This window comes from Ahaetulla prasina, chromosome 1 (assembly GCF_028640845.1).
Source record: "Ahaetulla prasina isolate Xishuangbanna chromosome 1, ASM2864084v1, whole genome shotgun sequence".
NCBI lineage: Eukaryota > Metazoa > Chordata > Lepidosauria > Squamata > Colubridae > Ahaetulla > Ahaetulla prasina.
In genome coordinates this window covers 310,283,584-310,302,936 of record NC_080539.1, presented here as the reverse complement: position 1 = coordinate 310,302,936, position 19,353 = coordinate 310,283,584, and positions in this window count along the sequence as shown.

Here is a 19,353-nt window from a genome sequence, read left to right as displayed (position 1 = left end):
GTGCCAGAAAATTAATTAGTATAATTTTTCTCAGGTCCTGGCTTTTTTTTTTATAAAAAAAATACATATTTAAAATCATTCTTAGAAACAATATTAAAAATCAATTGTTTTTCAAGCTCTTACAATAAGGTTCCCTCATGTTATATTATATAATTTTGATTATTTGATTACATGCATTCATTTTAGTGTATTATTATGTATAGTTCACCATAGAACAGGTTCATCAGCATCGTTTTTTTACCTGTTCTTGATTGAGTTTCATTGTAGAGTGACTCATTGACTAATAGTATCTTCATTGAAACAAATATAAATGTGGCTGAAAACTTTTATTTAGGTAAATAAAAGCCAGTTTGAGTCAGAATTGAAGAAGCTTATTGGATGAAAAAAGAAATATTTTCAAGGGAAAAAAACTGATGCCAGTTGCCTTTTGAAAAACACCATTGGGACTTTATCTGGGTATAATTCAAACCGCTTGGCTTTTTCAATGCTCTTTTAAGTATCCCATTCATATACAAGTGATGAGTCCTTTAGACATCTATCACATTTTCTCCATTGATCATTTGACTATACCTCAAGTGTAGTTTAAATGGATGCACATGTAGTCAAATAGAGATTGTTATATTTAATTGTATATAATAACTATTATTAGTTTTCTGAGGTTTTCACAGGTGTTTGTATGTAGGTCTTTGGTTATTTGGGTTTTCTCCCACATAAAATTGGAAGTGTCTTGGCGACGTTTCGATGAAGTCTCATGCGTCATCTTCAGGCTGGTGTTTACAGCTTCATGCTTCTAGGAGCAATTTAATAACTATTATTAAATTATATGTATTTTATAAGCAAGGAATATTTTTGCTGCTATTACCAGTACTGAGGCTGTGCTCAAATAATCAATTTATCAGAAGCTTTTTTGTTTGCCATGATTTTTTAATCCCAATTCTTTTAAAAGAAGCACCATGTTAGAGAACTTTGGAAAGCAGATCTGAAGGCACAAAGAAATTTGGTAGTGATAAGTTTTTGGTTCAAATCTTGTAATTCTTTAGCCATGAACCCATCATGACTGGGCCTTATCCAACAAAATGCAATTCAGTGGTGAAAAAAGTTAAGTTCCTATACAAAGGCCAGAAAAACCAAATGCACAGGTATAGAATAAGTGGCATCTGGCTCAACAATAGTAACTATGAGAGGAATCTAGACATCCTAGTAGACCACCATGAATCTGCAGTATAAATCCGCAGTGTGCCGCAGCTACCAAAAAATCTAATGGACAAGAAGTAACAGGTTGAAGATCACTAAGAAAAGATCCAAATTAGAACTAAGAGCAATTTTCCTGACAGTGAGAACAATTAATCAGTGGAACGGCTTACCTATGGAAAATGCGGGTGCTTCATCACTGGAAGTTTTCAAGAAGGGATTGGACAGCCATTTGTCCAGAATTTGCCTTCTGCTTGAAAAGGAAGTTGGATTAGAAGACCTACAAGGTCCCTTCCAACACTATTATACTATGTTCTATATTCTATATTCTAAGTAGCTAATGATGTCAAAAAGCCTTGTTTATAATATGGTATGATTTTCGTTCAAATATTGAAAGAATGTTAAGTAGTTCCTGGAGAAAGTAAGGTTCTGTATTGCCCAAAGAGTAAATTTTGACCATTTTAATATGAATAGTATTAAGGTTAGGATATTTATATAGGTTAGTATTTGAATGTATTATGTGTAGGATCATGGTTATTATCAATATTATTTGTTCCTTAGCATTTTTAATAGATCATGTCTTTAAGTGTCTGAACATTAGAAGTGAAGTACATGGTTTTTGAGGGAAAAGTGATAGAACATGAACAGATGTTTATTTTCCAATTTCCTTTCTGCTCAGGTGGAAAGATCCCAGTTAGTAATTTAAAAGTTGTTGGTAAGCAGGTAATTGGCCTATAGTTGCCTGATGCTGCCCCTTTTGCTTTCTCCTTTATTATCAGTTAGGTTTTACCAAAAGTTAACAAATCTTGGTTTTCACCCCTTTTGAATATGCTATTAAAGTGCGTAGCAATGAGTCTTCCATTTTATTATTGTACTGTATGGCTTTTGTTCTTCTTTGTTGATCTTGCATCTCAGGTATTTAGTTATATCTGCAGCCAGGCTGGTTGGTTTGTTTCTTGCAAACTGGTGCTGGAGCTGGTGCTTATATTTCATATTCCTCTATTGGCATATTTTAATACTTGTGCTAGCTGTTACATTGTGACAAAGCTCAATGCAAACAACCTTATTCTGTTGTTTTGTGCTGTTTTATAAAGAATAATCAATGCTCAGTTTTTCTTTATTTCAATTATTTTTTTAGTTAGAGAACTTTGTTCTTTCTGAGGAAAGGCAGTGGAAAGGATGCCTGGTTTGGAAATGAGAAGGATTCAATAAGTATGCTGGCTTCCTCTATTGCCAGCTCCCTCTGATTTGCTTCTACAATGTGGGTTACTTATGGAAAGGCTTTGATTTCTTTGCAGTTCTTCCAATTCTGCTTCTATGAATGCCATATTTTGTCTTATACATCAATGTTTATCAACTACTATGTCCTATTATTTCTGATTCCAGATGTTGGTCTTTCCAGAACTAGTGCATTCTTTTCAGATATACACTTTAAACCCAGTGGCTCCTGCCCAGTAATAGTCTGGAAATGCTAAGACTCACATACATTTCCAGGATATTAATTGATCACCTCTGGTTTTGGAGGATCAGAGAGTCTTTAAAAATAATTGGAGAATGAATTACCTGATGTTTAGTGAAACATCAGAAATTAGAAATTAATTAAAATTTTAGCAATGGAATTATAATTAAATCAACATGTTCCTACAACATTTTGGCCATAAGCTTCAAAATGTTGATATTATATCCCCTTTCTTATATTGCATTGATTCATTAACACATATGTTTTTCAGCCACTTGAATCTTTGCTTATCTCCTTAGATTTTGAATACAGTTAATAATGCCTTATAAATCCAATTTTATTCATAAATCTATTCAGACTATAATACATAACAGTGTTGCTGTTTCAGGAATCATACAATTTGTTAAAATATATTTGATTAGCATCTTTCCCTAAATTTGATCTTTGGTCTAATTTTTTAATTTATTTTATAAACTTATTAATTAAATGTGAATATGTACACTCATTTTCTTCTTTCTTTCTTTTACTAAAACACCTGCTTGAATGCCAGCAATATATTAGAACTAGAATCTCAGCCTTATATATATGTGTGGTATCTAGCAATCCATGTATTTATTTTTTTGCTATGACCCATCTTAATGTAATATTCCTTCATTGTCAATTTCTCAGATATCTGGGTTAGTTCATTTGGCAGTGATCACTGATTTTGTTTTTATTATTTCACAGTTTTCAGAACATAGTCATAGTGTAATAGAAAGAGAATGCCCAATGTGTAGCAGGTTGACAGGTCAGTTTGAGATGGATAGAATTATTCTAAATTCTATAAGATAACATCACTGCTGATTTTCTGAATCAAAGCTAGAATTTGTGAACTGACTATGATTAAACCAGTCTTGCTGTAAAGGGGAAGTTATTTCAGAACACTTCCTTTCTTAAAAAGCTAGGCTGGAGAGATCTCTTACAGAGATCATATTCTTACTCTGTTTTTGTTTAGCCATCATCTGCTGTCAAAGGTGTTCATGCAGGACTGAGCTATGAGTTGTGGCACTGTAGTAAACTATCTCCTCTGGAACATTTTTAGCAGCACTGCTTTGAAGATTTGGCCTTTAGCCTAAGAAGGTCAAAACACATTTGGGAGCTTATATTATTTGTCACCAGGGACAGTCAAGGGTAAACCTAGAAGCAGATTTCCCTTCAGAATCCACATGCTTAAAATTAAAATAGGCTGACTAGTATTTGTGGAGGAAAAAAATTGTCCGAGTTTTCACATGGAACTTCATGCCAACCTAATATGCAGAAATATGATGATATTGAAGATTTTACAATTCAGGAGTAACATAGGACATATGCATTAAGTATATACAGAAGCATTCTGGCACAATATCAAGGCATCCTACCGCATTACACAGCTGTCTCTAGATGCGGCTGACCTAGTGAAAGTCACCTTACTGATTATTCAAACTGTGCAGTTACTTTGTTTGAAATAGCAGTTCAGAAAGATCTTGCAAAGGCACAGCATCTAAGCAGAGCTGAGAGAAGTCACCTAAAAATAGAATCCAGCACAAACGAGATATTCAGATATAAGGTTTGTTCTGCCAGACATGGTGAAGGCTCTGCTCTCTATTACTAATGTTTGCCAATATTGTAATAACTAAATTGGTGTCTATGTATGGAATGCTGGGCAAAGGAACTATTGCCAAAATTGTGATATGAGTTGATAGCAAGGGAGAATCACACCTCTTAATCTGCTGAAAGTTTGATCACACTCTCATGGTGACAATTATACAAATATATTTTGGGAAGGCATATGAGGTACAAATGTTCAGCAGTAAAGAAAGCAGAGGAAATAGATCTGAGTCGCTAAAATTAATATCAGACTAGTATGAGTATTACATATATAAGGTCTGAAATTTCGTGTTATGTTGGTGAGGAAGGTATAGCAGAATATGAAAGTTGAGGGGTCTGGACATGGAATTGATCCCAAATAAACAGAGATATTTATATAGACTGAATGCTTTGATTGAGTGAAATGTTAAAGCAAAGAGGGAGAAATCAGAACAGTTGGGATGTGTTTCTTAATGTATTGTTTTAATTTGCAAACTCTCCAAGCTGATTTCTTGGATAAGAACTACCAGTGATTTTTTCTCTCCTCTCACTCTTTAATTTTCAGAAAGAATGTGTTACACTGTTAGTGCTTCTTTCAAGACTTCATTTGGAGTGTACATTCCTTTTTCCCCCCTCAAATAAATATTCTTCCTGTGGTGGTTTGGCAAATTCCCATTGTTAAGTTTTCAAATAATGTGGCCCTGCACTGAATCATAGATATTGGTGGTGTGAGTATAGATCCTTTTAAGAAGTCTGCTTGTTCTTCTCTTCTGCATGCTCTTTATCTTAGGTGCCTCATATCCTTCTCCTTCATAAAGTTCCAGATGGCATTCTCTTCTCTCTGACCTCATTTAGGTGAGAAACTATAGGTATTCAGGAAGAGCCTAATAATATGCTTGCAGGGTTATCAACTGAAGCTGACCCCAAGAAGGTATTATAAATTGATCATTCTTCTAATCAGGAGAAGTCAGGAGCTGCACTGGCGGGCTAAAAAAAATCAAGGTGGTGACCTTTTTAACCCCTATCCCATCCTGTGGATACTCTTGGGAAAAGGATATGCTCCCTGTGCTAGACAGGATTTCATACCACTGCTAAAGAAAGTATACAGCTTGGGATATTCAAGTATGCTGAACATGAATGATATTACTTATCTGTAAAATCATATAAGTATTCATAAAACGTTTTACTTTTCCCCACCGACAATCAGTATAGGATTGATGTTCAATTGATACGAATTGGCTTTCAACATCAACTTGATTTAGACTCGTCCTTGGTCATAACCAACATTGCAGTAAGTTTCCGTAACATAGAATACAAATAATTACGCTTAACTCCTATCAAATTCCGTAACTGGATATATGTGTGACTGAAAGAACCAAAATTCATATTCATTACCAGTGTAATTTTAAGTTTTATCAGATAACTAGGTCAAAGTGCAGAATGCAATTTTACCAACAATTTTTGAACGTGGTTGTTATTTTCAGAACTAGATTTTCCTTGCTTCAAACATAAAATATAGTTAATGATGATCTGGAAGTGATTAACTTTTGAAAAGAACAGTTTAAAGTATTTGATCTCCTTTTGATGAAGTGTGAACACTAGACCTTTTTCCCGGGGGTGTAATTGAGATTTGCACTTTTTTTTAAGGAGGAGGAAGACGGGAAAGGGGATGACTGAAATGGTATTTTAGATTCAATTACTGCTTAGAAGAAAATATCTTTAATGGTCAAGCTGCTGTTTCACTCCAAATTTGCTGAAATTGCTACTGACTAAGGTTCAGACCTAGTTAAACATTTGCTGCAATTTTAATCATTAGTCCTATGTTCTTCTAAAAAAAAAAAAAAAAAAGCAAATCAAGCAACTGTTTTCATTTTCAAAATTTGAAGTAACACAATATTTCTTTAACTGTTTACAGTTCTTAAGAATTAAACAAAAATGTAGCTCACTAAATGTTTTACTGGTCCATCAACCTTTGTAATATAACATATTTATATTCCCTATGCTTCATCAACTTTTGCTCCTGATAAAGTATATCCATCAGAGAATGCATGGCTATTTTAATGCTTAACCTGAATCTAAAACTGTGCTGAAATTAATCCTGATGTCTTCATGCTTCAAAGCATTTGGAGTTAAACTGTCACCTCTTGTCAAATATGTTGCAGAAGTAGGGCATATTAATATAACATCAAGTTGGTATCAACTCTTGGTGACAATTTAGATAGATTTTCTCTGCTGCAGCAGCGCCCTTTGGAATGAGGTTGCCCTTGGGAACAATATGGTTCCCACTTGCTATTGTTTAGAACTATGAAGACTGGCTCTTCAGCCATGTCCTCAGCAACTGTAAAAACCCTGTAATTCTCCTCAGTCTTATGCAAAGGAGACCCCTCACTTCAATGCATTTGCTTTCTTTTATCTTTACCTTTTATGTTTTATTTTAATTTATTTTACTGTTGTGAGCCACCCAGAATCACTGTCAGTCAAACAGCATACTAGTTTTATAAATTGTTGTTGTTAGTTGCGAAGTCATGTCCGACCCATCACGACCCCATGGACAACGTTCCTCCAGGCCTTCCTGTCCTCTGCCATCTTCTAGAGTCCATAAATATTAATATTAAAGTCCATAATATTAATTTTATAAATTAATATTACTTATTATTTTCTTCAGGATGATTTGCTCCCAATCTTTTTTTTGTTTGTTTACATTTATATCCCGCCCTTCTCCGGAGACTCAGGGCGGCTTACAGTGTGTAAGGCAATAGTCTCATTCTATTTGTATATTTATAAAGTCAACTTATTGCCCCCCCAACAATCTGGGTCCTCATTTTACCTACCTTATAAAGGATGGAAGGCTGAGTCAACCTTGGACCTGGTGGGACTAGAACCTGCAGTAATTGCAGGCAGCTGTGTTTTAATAACAGGCTTCTAACAGCCTGAGCCACACCGCAGTCTTTCAAGTCTTCCAATGGTGCACTGTTGCAATGATGTTGATGTAATTAACCCACCTTTCTGAAGGTTATTCACAATTCTTTTCTTCCATCTTTTCCAACATTAAAGAGTTCTTCATAAAGCTATATTTTCACACAAAGTATCTAAAGTATGATCATTTCAATTTCAAGTAAGAATTATATTTCTTCTATGAATCATTTGGGTAGGTTCTTTGGGGGTTATTAAATGGCATTCTCAGTAGTCTTCTGCAATATCAACATTCAAAGAATCTCTGTCTGTGCATCTGTCTATCTATATTTCATATATACAAACAGTTGAAAAACGACTAACTTTACCATTTAAACCTAATTCTTCCTGAGATTTTCCTTCTACGGAGTATGAGAAGGGGAATGCCACATGCAGCCTGGTTCCAAATCATTTAGCACTTCAAAGGTTAATATGAAACCTTAAGACTGAGCTTAGTGCAAGATGGCAAAATGCTGATGTTACATAATCATAATAGCCAGTCCCAATTAATACATTTGCTACTCTATTCAGGGTCAGTTAATGTCTTTGGATTAAAAGCTGAAGAAGAATAAAAAGATTGTTAATCATAGTAAGGAATACTAGATAAGTAACCATACTTAATAATATCTATCCATACATACGATCCATAAATTAAAATAACTATCCATTTATATAATTACAAATCAGGACTATGTAATACTTTGGATGTGATTTGGAAGAGATTCTTGGGACCAGGCAATTTGCTTTATTAAAGTAACCATGCTATTTTCCAGCTTCATGCAACTGCTGCAGAAAACTTTCCTCTGCAAAGCATTGAACAGGTCTATTACAAATACTTTACACTCTAACTGACTATTAACATAGAGAATTTCACAGGTATTCCATCTGATAATAGGATGCCTCATTTCTGTGACTAGGAGCCTCCTTGGGGCACTGCCCCACATGTTCTGGCACAAATGACGTTTTTCAGCTTTTATCTAGGAAAGCTAGTTAGGTATAGTAGTTAAAGCAGCAGGTAAGAAACCAGGAAACTGGGAGCTCTAATCCTACCTTCATTGGGTGAGTTTGGACCAGCCATTCTCTCAGGAAGCAGGCGATGGGAACCCCCTTCCAAAATCTTGCCAAGAAACTGCAGGGACTTGCCAATGCAATTGTCAGGAGTCTAGACTGACTCAAAGGCACAGAGAACAAAATAAGAATTATTTCCCACTCGGTCAATCAGTGTAGTTTCACTAAAGACAAGAGAATTGTCCCTACTGGGCCTGAATTTAGTTCACAGTAGGATTTGCTGTAGAACATATTATGCTACATGAAAGTGCATAAAACTTAATTGCAATTTCTGCTCACACAAATTAATGTTTCACTTCTCAGTGAATTTACCACAGAACTTTAACTACTAAAAGAATCACAGAAAAAACAACTTTAAAAGTTGCTTAAAGGATCTCCCCACCCCCAACCCCCTGCCCTACATTGATTGAAAGAGACATGCAGTTCTTTCTTTTTCTTCACATATTATTTTTTTATTTCATATATTATTTGCTTTACGTGTTGGCCCCAAAACATTTTCTACTCTAAACCTGCAACAAGCCACAAGCATCACCTTTAATCCTGTCATTGGAGATTTTCTTTATAGATATATTTATATTTTAAAATATGAGATGTTTTGGAGATAAGAAATACCAATCTGTTTATATATTAAGGAGTTGTTTTGCTGGTGTATACTGTCTGTTAGTTCACATGTGCTTGCATTGAACAGGTTTATGCTCAGTTTCAGGCACCTTCAAGATAGGCTGAGAAAAACCTCTGTCTAAAATCCTGGAGAATCACAGCCAATCAGTGTAGATTAATGAAGGGTAAGGTGTCACCTTTCAGATGCTGAATTACAACTTTCATCACTCTTAATCAGTCTGCATAATGATGAGGGATGGGTGGAAGTTGTAGTCTAGCAATGTCTGGAGGGTCATATTGCCAAATACAGATGGAACAATAGTTTCTATGTTCCTATTGTGAGTTGTTTTACAAGCTTTGCATTTGCAATCACACAGAGATGAGAGGAAAAACCCAATGAATGTTGTGTTGACATCTGCTTCATAATTTCTTCAGGCTACTTCTTATTTCCTGCAATATGTTTTCTGTGTCCTGTTTCAGTAACAACCACTGATTATTGTGCACCATTTAAGACTACTGAAAGCATCACCCCATTAATAGGATAGGCTTTATCCTAGTCCACTGAGTCACCAAAGCTGGTGAAAAATCATATCTTCTTACTGAGGTGGGAGCTGTAGAACTTTCCAATTGCATTTATAACATATAAAAATAGGAATTTCCATCAGTCAGAATAAGTCTAATATATAGGTTGGCAACGTATGGTCCTAAGCCAGCATGTGGAGAAAGCAAGACAATAAAACAAAAGACAGTTTATTCAAATATATCAAAAGTCAAAGATTTCAGATTCCTTACATTTCAATATGTTAAGATATATCCCATTAGTGATCATGAAAACTGAAAAGACAATTCAAGAGGCTTGGTAGTTTTCTTGCAGATATTACCAAACTAGTATATTTTCTTCAAGAAAATCACCAAGCTCAAAGAGCATGAAAAAGCACCCCCACAGTTCAACCCTGAGCTACAACTATTCTTTTGTATCAATAATTCCAGACGCATTTGTGGAATTTCTGCCTCAATTCCAAGCTTATCTTTTCTTCTTTTCTTTCAATTATCACGCTCAGTGTGGAGACAAAACAATCAAAACCTTCTTTCGAAGCATACATGCTTCTTGAACTCTACATGTTGCCTTTGATTCTCTTGATTCTAGATTCTTATACTTCTGTGGTGAATTATAGGATGGAATCATAGGATAGAATCATAAGATAAGGACATATATAGATTAATTTCTTTATGAAAAAGGCAAACCAGTATTAAAGGATAGAGAGATAAATATTAAAGACAATAAAGTTCAAATAGTTTACATTATGTTACATAATGCAATATATGTTATATATCTAATATATTGTAATAATGTATATTAGATATTACATGAGCCGTGGTGGCACAGTGGTTGAAATGCAGTATTGCAGGCTAACTCACTGCTCATTGCTTGGAGTTCAGTTCTGACCAGCTCAAAATTGACTCAGCCTTCCATCCTTCTGAGGTGGATAAAATGAGGGCCCAGATTGTTGGGCACAATAAGCTGACTCTGTAAACACTGTGAAGCAGTATATAAGTCTAAGTGCTATTGTTACATAACTTGTGAATTATACAGCAGGTGAACTGTTTTAAACACTGAAACAATCTACATAGTCATGTATTCCTAATAAGGAATTTTTCTTGGTTGTGCAATCCATATATACTCCAAAAAACAGCAATGGAGCATTGGAGCAGTATACTCCCAAAAGGTATTCAAATCTGTCTCTAAAAGCATTTACACAGAGCACCTTGTATGAGTGAAGATCAATCTCATATAAGGTGGCCTTTTGTCATTACTGGAAGCACTATTAACAAAAGCATGTTTAATTCATTTGTGATGGAAATAGCCTCTGCAGGGAAAAAAAATCTGGCCATATGTTTTTAGTTTGACATCAGATACAACAACTAATCAATTTACATCTACAATTAGCTTTGTTTTCAGTATGTCCAGACAGTCAAAAAGCAACCATTAGAATTTTTTAAAAAGACTCTTATGCTGAGGGCAGCAAAAAACAGAATTACCACAGAACTGGAAAACATCCTCAGGTTATATAGTTGAGCACTGAATTGGAAGAATCTGACAAATAGCATTAGCTGAAAAATTAACATTTGATAGTAGATTGATAGCAGAAGAATAACTGAGAATAAAAAGACATAGAAACATCAGCATTCTTTGTCTATATATTACAGAAATTATCATTGTATTTAACTGTATGAAATGCTGTATCATAGGGCAACAGTTTTTGAAAAAAGGAACCTCAGATTGGCGAAGTTATAGAATGTGTCCAAAATCTGGGATCCATAACTCCTGAGGGAATGAAATTTGGGGAAATTGTGGTTGCTTCAATGCTATTGGCTGCTGCTATGCTGCTGGGTTGCTGCTGTGGTGACTGAAAATTATTAATATTAATAGTGAAAATCCATTTTCAATATCCTGTGAAAGTTTTGGATCTCTTGCTCCATCCCCCATACAGTAACAAGGAATTGACTCATTGTGTGGCTCTTAGAGAAACAGAGACTTTAAGACATGAAGAAAGACCTTTTATTGCTTTGTGTTCTCTTTCTCTGGCATGCAAATATACCTCCAATCATTGTTCAGGTACTCAATATGCATATATACAGTATAATGCTCCATCCTGCTATGTTTCTTCAGAATAACTTACAAAGTAGTTTAAGCTGAAAGTCACCAAGTCAGCTGCTCTGGCTACATATGGAATAGAATCTAGAACTCTCTGATGTCAGTCAAATACATTAGCCACTATAGCTTTGTCTTGCTGCATTTGTTTCTTATTGGCGTCTTCTGCTTTTGAAATTTTGCCAAGAAAGGCCTTTGGCAGTTTGCCTAATTAAGACCAAGGTTGGTGATAAGACTGAGGAATTAGGAGGAATTTGCTTCAATTTAGTTTGGACTACGCTGAGAATGAGTTAATTCTCAGCTGTTCTAATAAAGTTTGTTTGTTTTTAAACTGACTGAGTTTTCTACTACCTACTTGGGCCTTGGTCACAACAGTAACAATGACCAGGTGGGTGGGTAGAGCCTCGTACTGCCATCGCTACTGGTTCTCCGAACCACCCGCCGCCATCGTTACCAGTTTGGCTAAACTGATCCAAACCGGTAGCATTTCACCCCTGGGGGGATGTCATGTTGAAAAGGTGACATAAAGCATCATCAGGATGTGGCAAAGAGAAGGGGAGATGAAGAAACGGAGGTTGAAAGGCTCCAGAATCACAAGGAAAGGTACAGAATGAGGGGAAAATCAGAAAAAAATAAAGTAAGTAAACATCAACTCAAGAACTCAAGAACAAGGAAAGGTACAGAATGAGGGGAAAATCAGAAAAAAATAAAGAAAGTAAACATCAACTCAAGAATATGTGACAAACACTAATTATTTCAAGAATTCCTCAATATGACAATACACGTCTTCAACAACATGACCTCAACAGAGAAAGAGTGAGGCAAAATGCATAACTTGCACAGTGTAATATTTATGTTAATGTTGCTGCCATGGCCAAAGTGTGGCTTCCCGTCATACATTCCTATTCCCTGGAGAAACTGCTACTTTCTATTATATGAAGGGAAATGTCAAGATAGGGGATTTGCAACCTTTACCTAATGAACTCCTAAATTTATGCAATAATGATGACTCTACTGCAAACAGATTCAAGAAGGACATCAGACAATATATTGTAACTCTTCCAAATGATAACCTTTGGTGTCAAAGAAGTCCCTCCAATGAAGAACAGATGGAATCTTTCAGTGATTATTCAAGGGAAAATCCATAATTACATTGAACATTTAATGCCAGATCCCAACTAATCAAGATGACATTGAATTGAGAATGATGGAATTTGAGTGATATGAGATTGTGGAGTTATTAGAGAAACTACTGCAATAACAAAACCTGTACATTGCATCCCTTCAGCTTGCAAAAGAACACATGCCAGAAGCTTTCATTGTCATTTATGCTGACCAACTTCTGAACGTGAAAGGAGATGCACACATTGCCAGTGAAGTCACTGTCATTATACCAAACACTGAAGCTGAACCAGCATCGTGTCACATTATGTTGAAATAACAAGTAGATGGTTTGCAAATAATTTCAAAGTCCCACCATTTCTCCATTTAGGTGAAGAAATATTTTTTTTTATTTTTTTATTTGTTTTGTCACACAGTATATATAAGCATAAGCATGAAATAACTATACAATATATAAGTATATATATAAGCATGAGTATGTAATAACTATATTAATTGGATATAATAAAGGAAACAATAGGACAGAAACGGTAGGCACGCTTGTGCTCTTATGTACACCCCTTATAGACCTCTTAGGAATGGGGTGAGGTCAATAGTAGACAGTTTTTGGTTGAAGCTTTGGGGATTTTGGGAAGAGACCCAGAGTCAGGTAGTGTATTCCAAGTATTAACAACTCTGTTACTGAAGTAATATTTTCTGCAATCAAGATTGGAGCAGTTAACATTAAGCTTAAATCTATTGTGTGCTCCTGTATTGTTGCAATTGAAGCTGAAGTAGTCTTTGACAGGAAGGACATTGTAATAGATGATTCTATGAGTTAAACTCAGGTCATGTTGAAGGCGGCAGAGTTCTAAATTTCATAACCCAGGATTTCAAGCCTGGTGACATAGGTATTTTGTTGTATTCAGAGGAGTGGAGAACTCTTCTTGTAAAATATTTCTGGACACGTTCAATTGTATTGATGTCAGAAATGTGGTATGGTTTCAGACAGTCGAGCTGTATTCAAGAATTGGTCTAGCAAATGTTTTATATGCTCTGGTTAGTAGTGTAATGTTTCTGGAGAAGAAGCTACGTAAGATTAGGTTTACAACTCTTAAAGCGTTTTTTGCGATGTAGTTGCAATGGGCTTTGGCACTTAGATCATTTGATATGAAAACTCCAAGGTCTTTAACAGGGTGGGGGTCATCTGTAAGGTAATGTCCATCAAGCTTGTATCTCTGAAAGGATAACCCAACAAATCACGGGTTGTCTAGTTTCATACATTAATGAGGACTTACTTGAAAGATATTTCAGCTTCCTAAGAATCTTTCTGAATACGCATATTCTACTGAAGGAAAAATAAATAAAATCATACATCATAAATTACAAGTGTCACAATGTAGAACTATTGATACAGATATTACACGTTCTCTGGATTCACATATCACATTAAACCAGTTTATTAATCATCTTTTATGACTGGATTTTTACAAAATAAGAAGTAATCCAAAATTAAACCAATTATATTTCAGCTAAACACAATGTTTCAAAAAACCTTAGAAGCTTTTCTTGTTCAGTGTTGTGATTTCAACTTTTTTTTTTTGCTACTGATGTTCAAAGAATTTTATACCATAGTTAATTTTAGAATTCAACTAAAAACTCCCAGAAGAGTTGGGATCTAAATGAGCAGACAAGAAAAGCAAATGGTATCCTGCTTTAGATTATGGAATAAAAAAGTATAAGTGCATGATTTACTTTAAGACTGTGATCTGGATGGAATATAGTGAAACAATTAATAACAGGACTTGTTAAAATGCAGAAGCAATGATATGGAGGACATGAGGAACCTATAGAAAAACAAAAGTACCACAAAGAGATCCTATGATATATTTGATCAGTTGCTCTGTCTTGAACTTTATTTTTTTGCTAAATTGTTTTTCATTATTTGTAATTAATTTAATGGATTTGAGGTACTGGGTATTGGCAAGCAATTCTTTTCATGCGTACATTGTCAAGGACAATATCTGTGAAATATGGGTAAATTAGGTTTATATCTATTCTTTTTTATTTGATGCATTTATGATGATGGTCATACTTTTTATTACAGTCTTGTCTGCTGCGTGGAATTTGATGCAATGGCAAGCAGACAAACGAACATTTCATACATCTAGAAAAGCATTAGATGTAATGATATGCAATCAGAGAGTCAATAAGTCTGAGCTTTTTTTGTAATAATATACCAATCAAATTATGTGCTCTATCGATCTACAAATTTTAGCTTCCAAATTTTTCAAAACAGTTGTCCTGCGAAATCCATGGAAGGCATGCAGAGAAAACTCTGTTAGGGAGTGCTGGTTATACTCTGGCAGTTTGAGATCGGCTCTGTGAGATGGAAGAGCTCCCATCACTTGTTCCCTGGTTCCTGCTTATCCAGAAGTTTAAAAGCATGCAGTATTGTGGGTAGATAAATGGGTACCACTTCGGTGGGAAAAACCTAGCTGTGTTCATATTATTTTTTATTATTATTTTATTTTTGTCACAATATTATATACAAGCACATATAATGAAAGAAAACAATAGGACAGGAAAGGTAGACACTTTTGCAAACTTATGCATGCCCCTTCATATCTACAAAAGAGCAGAAGGCAGTGCTGGCCCAGAATGTATGGATCAGTTGGTAAAATGGTTATGTTGGTGGTGTTAGTTGGTTGTTATCTCTCTCCTATATTTGTTATTTATTATTATTATTGATGCTTTTATCTTGTTTTTATTTTCTGTTAGATGCCCCTAGGTTGCATAAGCAACCATGCAAAACGAATGAATGAATAAATGAATGAATGAATGAATGAATGAATGAATGAATGAATGAATGAAGTAGAAGTTTACACTCCAGTGCACAAGTTGGAGAAGGATGCAATTATACTATCACAAATATTAGAGGTACTGTATTTCTAAATACTATTTGATGGGAAAATTGTGGCACCAAAGCTATCAACCTTTCAATAGACACATTTCTGGCCAATGTGGAAAACCAAATTATAGACCTAAATAATGCTGGATCATAATGAAGTTATCTCTAATCTAGACAGACTATTGATTTCTGTTTGTAAAACTTTTCTAGGGATTCAATTATTTTTTTGACGAAAGCTTGGCAACCAGAGTGTAACTAAATGCAGCAATACATATGCAACTGATATTGGAGGACAAAAGTTGCAATTATAAGCTAATGTTTATATAATCAATGATATGTACTTCTGTAAAATATATTTATTATCTGTATAAAGAAATTTTATGCAAATTATCTATGATATTCTGAGTAACTTAAACCTTTAAACATAAGAGTATTTTTTATATCAATATTAACTATGATTTCTAAAATGTTAATTTGTATAAAGCATAAGTTGCTTGAATGATACATCTAAAGCTGAGTATAGCACTGATAAACAGAAGTTATCAGTTAAATTGCTATTCTTGTTAGACATACCAAGTTTCCTTACTATTTCAGTTCAATTACATCCTAATTTCTTTATGATTTCTTTAACACAGCACATAAAAAAATCAATTGGGTACAATTGATGTAAACTGCTAATTTGAAATAATAATCGCAATAGGCAGATTCAATAAAAGCTGTATCGATAAAAGAATGAAATCGAGGGGGGGGTGTCTTATCAATTTAGCAGGTATCTGATACAATGAAAATAATTTGCCAATAACTAAATATTTTTTGTGGTGTGATCTGTGTATGTGTACAGATGAATGGGGAAATGTTTCACAACAGAGACCATATAGGCTTAAAAATGCTGATACTGAACTCAAAACAATAATATTGATTGCCACAACGTATACAAACAGAAGCTCCAGTGAAAACTTTGCACAGTTGGTTTAGTTAGCTTGCGTAGTATTGGCAGCACTATGAAAAACCAGAGATATTTCACACTGTGTTATTTGTTAGGTTCATTGTGTTTTCTTTATGTAATTCCCCCCTTTCTACTTCTCTTTTCTACCGCCAGTCAAAAGAAACTATTAGGAGAGAGAGAGGGTTCTCAAATGAGCCTAGAGGTAATGTAAAATTCATGTGGTTTCACCTACAGGTTTCTATGGCATAGTGCACAAGCAACAATACCCAAAACAAAAACAAAAATGTGGAGAAAGTTTTTAATAGCATTCTTACAGAAGCTGATAGCCAGTTGCCATTGGGCATCATGACCCATTTTTTAGGAAGAAGTTGGATACTTTCCATGGGAGAAGCTCAAGCATCAGATTTGCTCCTTGGAGCATTAATAAAAGGGCTCAGTTAGCTTCATCTCATTATTTTACTATGAGTATTGACTTTGGCCTAGAGTCATGTATAGATAAAATGGTGCAAGGGCTTGTCCTAAGTGATTACTCAGAATTACAAATCATTTCATGTGTAACTGAATACTCCAGTCTTGCTGGCACTGTGCCCCTTGCTTGCATCTCTCTCCTTCTCCCCACATCTTTGCTCTGATGATAAGATTAATAATCCAGTTTGGGTTGAAAAAGCAATTAGAGATGAATTTTAATTTTACTATGATGAGGAGGCACACTGGCCCATCATGCAGCATTATGTCAAAAAAGATTTCAAGGACAAAATATACCCAATAAATAGGTCACTGCTGGGCATCAAAACCAGGGAAATACATAACTACATATGTCAGAAGAAACTCTATTAGAAATGGGTAGCCCTTTGATTTTAAAGGGGTATACATAATTGGGTAATATCATGTGAGCATGTATAAAGATGACTGGTTAAAATATGCATGCTTTAAAAAGAAAGTAATATAAAAGATACGTTTTTGTAGAGGTGGGATTTTAGAAGTCCATTGTTTTTTAGAGCAGAGGGGGAAAAATCAATAAAATAAAGGGACACATAAAAGCACTAGATACATACTGCACAAGCAGGTAAAATAAAAATAAAAGAGAATGCATAAAGTTCACTTATAAACTGGTATATAAGACATGATGAGCACATTGTCCTCTAAAGAAAATACCAGCCTCCCAGAGTGCATCTCTTGTTCTATGTTTTAGTCATTTCCCCCTGAGCAAAAACCTTTGCACTTCTTCCTCAATTTGTTTTACATTTGGAAGGCATGAAAAAAAGAAATCTTGAAACTGTTTCAGCGTAAGGTTCTCAAACAAGTACATAATTTAATATATGTCCATGATAGGTTGCTTATAAAAATTGACCTTATAAGAATTTAATGGCTATCAATTTCTTCTAAGTTGGATTCCAGTAAATTGTAAACTGTAAAAGTGCTTTCCAAAGGAGCCCAGCTCACAAAAACCAGGTCAGCAACTTGGCAGGCAGTCCAAACCAGCCACAGTGCTTACTTGTAATCTTATATCATTTATATTGCCTATAACCCTATCTAACACATTTATATGGTCTGAAGAGGGTTGAAATAAAAATAATATATTATTATAAAGAATAAGTTCAGGTTCTAATGTTGAGTATTCAATTTAAACAAATAGGGGGAAAAAATGACAAAATGATTATTTCGTATTATAAGAATTCAAAGTATAAGCCTATCTATGCTGTTACTGCTAAAATATTTGTAGTGTTCACATAGAACAGAACAATATTATTGCACCTGTAAAAATATTTCTCTTTTTTAATCTTCATTTTTGTAATTAAAGATATTTTTCTAATTTTAAAGATTTTTTTTTAAAAAATAAAAATGCAAAATAAAAGTACAAGCTCAGAAGGAAAATAAAAAAAATAAAAAAATCATATTTTATACTTATTAATAATAATTAATATACTGATAAATTCACTGTTATAATATGAGCAGCCCAAAATATCATTTTAAGACATCACAAAATCTCTGTCATAGCAACACCTATTACTTCATCCTTTGATTAGTAGAAAATATTGCCTTATCCAAAACAGACAGATCACACATTTCAGATAACCATTCTTTAACATCTGGAATAATATCACTTTTCCAATTTCTTAACACACTGTAATTATTTTAGTGCCCCCCCATCCCCAATACTCAATACAGAGAGGTAGTTTGGGCATCAGACTAGAAACTAGGAGACTGTGTGTACTAGTACCAAAGACAGCTGTGTGACTTTCTGCCAAACACTTTCTTTGGGCCCTAGGAAGGAGGCAATGGCAAACTACTTCAAAATATTTATTGGGAAACTGAAAGCCCTTATTCAGGCAATCACCAGGAGTCAGGCTGATTCAAAGGCACTAAATAAATCAATGCAGTCAGTCTCAAAAATAGTCAAATGCTGTAAACAGTTATGACACCAACCCAATTATTAATAATATCCCTTTGAAAGAAAGGAGAAAGAAGCAAATTTGAGGGCTAGAATGCATACTTCTTCTTGGATTGTACTGATCTAAAATAGAAGCCATTTTTCTTTATTTCTTGTTAATCTGGGCTGCTAATCTACATTTTTTATTTTCTTCCTTTGGTTTTGAACCAATATAAATTAGGTGGTTTTGGTGTCCTTGGCATCCAGTAAATGTTTACTGGGCTGCTTAGGCTTTCTGATAGCATCTCTGCAATTATGTCTGTTTTGGGGCAGAAATGGCAAATATTTCAAATATTATTGACTGATTATGTTTCCTCAAGTCCTGTGTTGGCTCTTAGTGATCATAATGAGAGATCCTTTCCAAAACCATCTATCACAAACCTGGTTTTTCAACAGTGCACCCATAGCTACTGTAAATAATTCCATTCATTCTGCT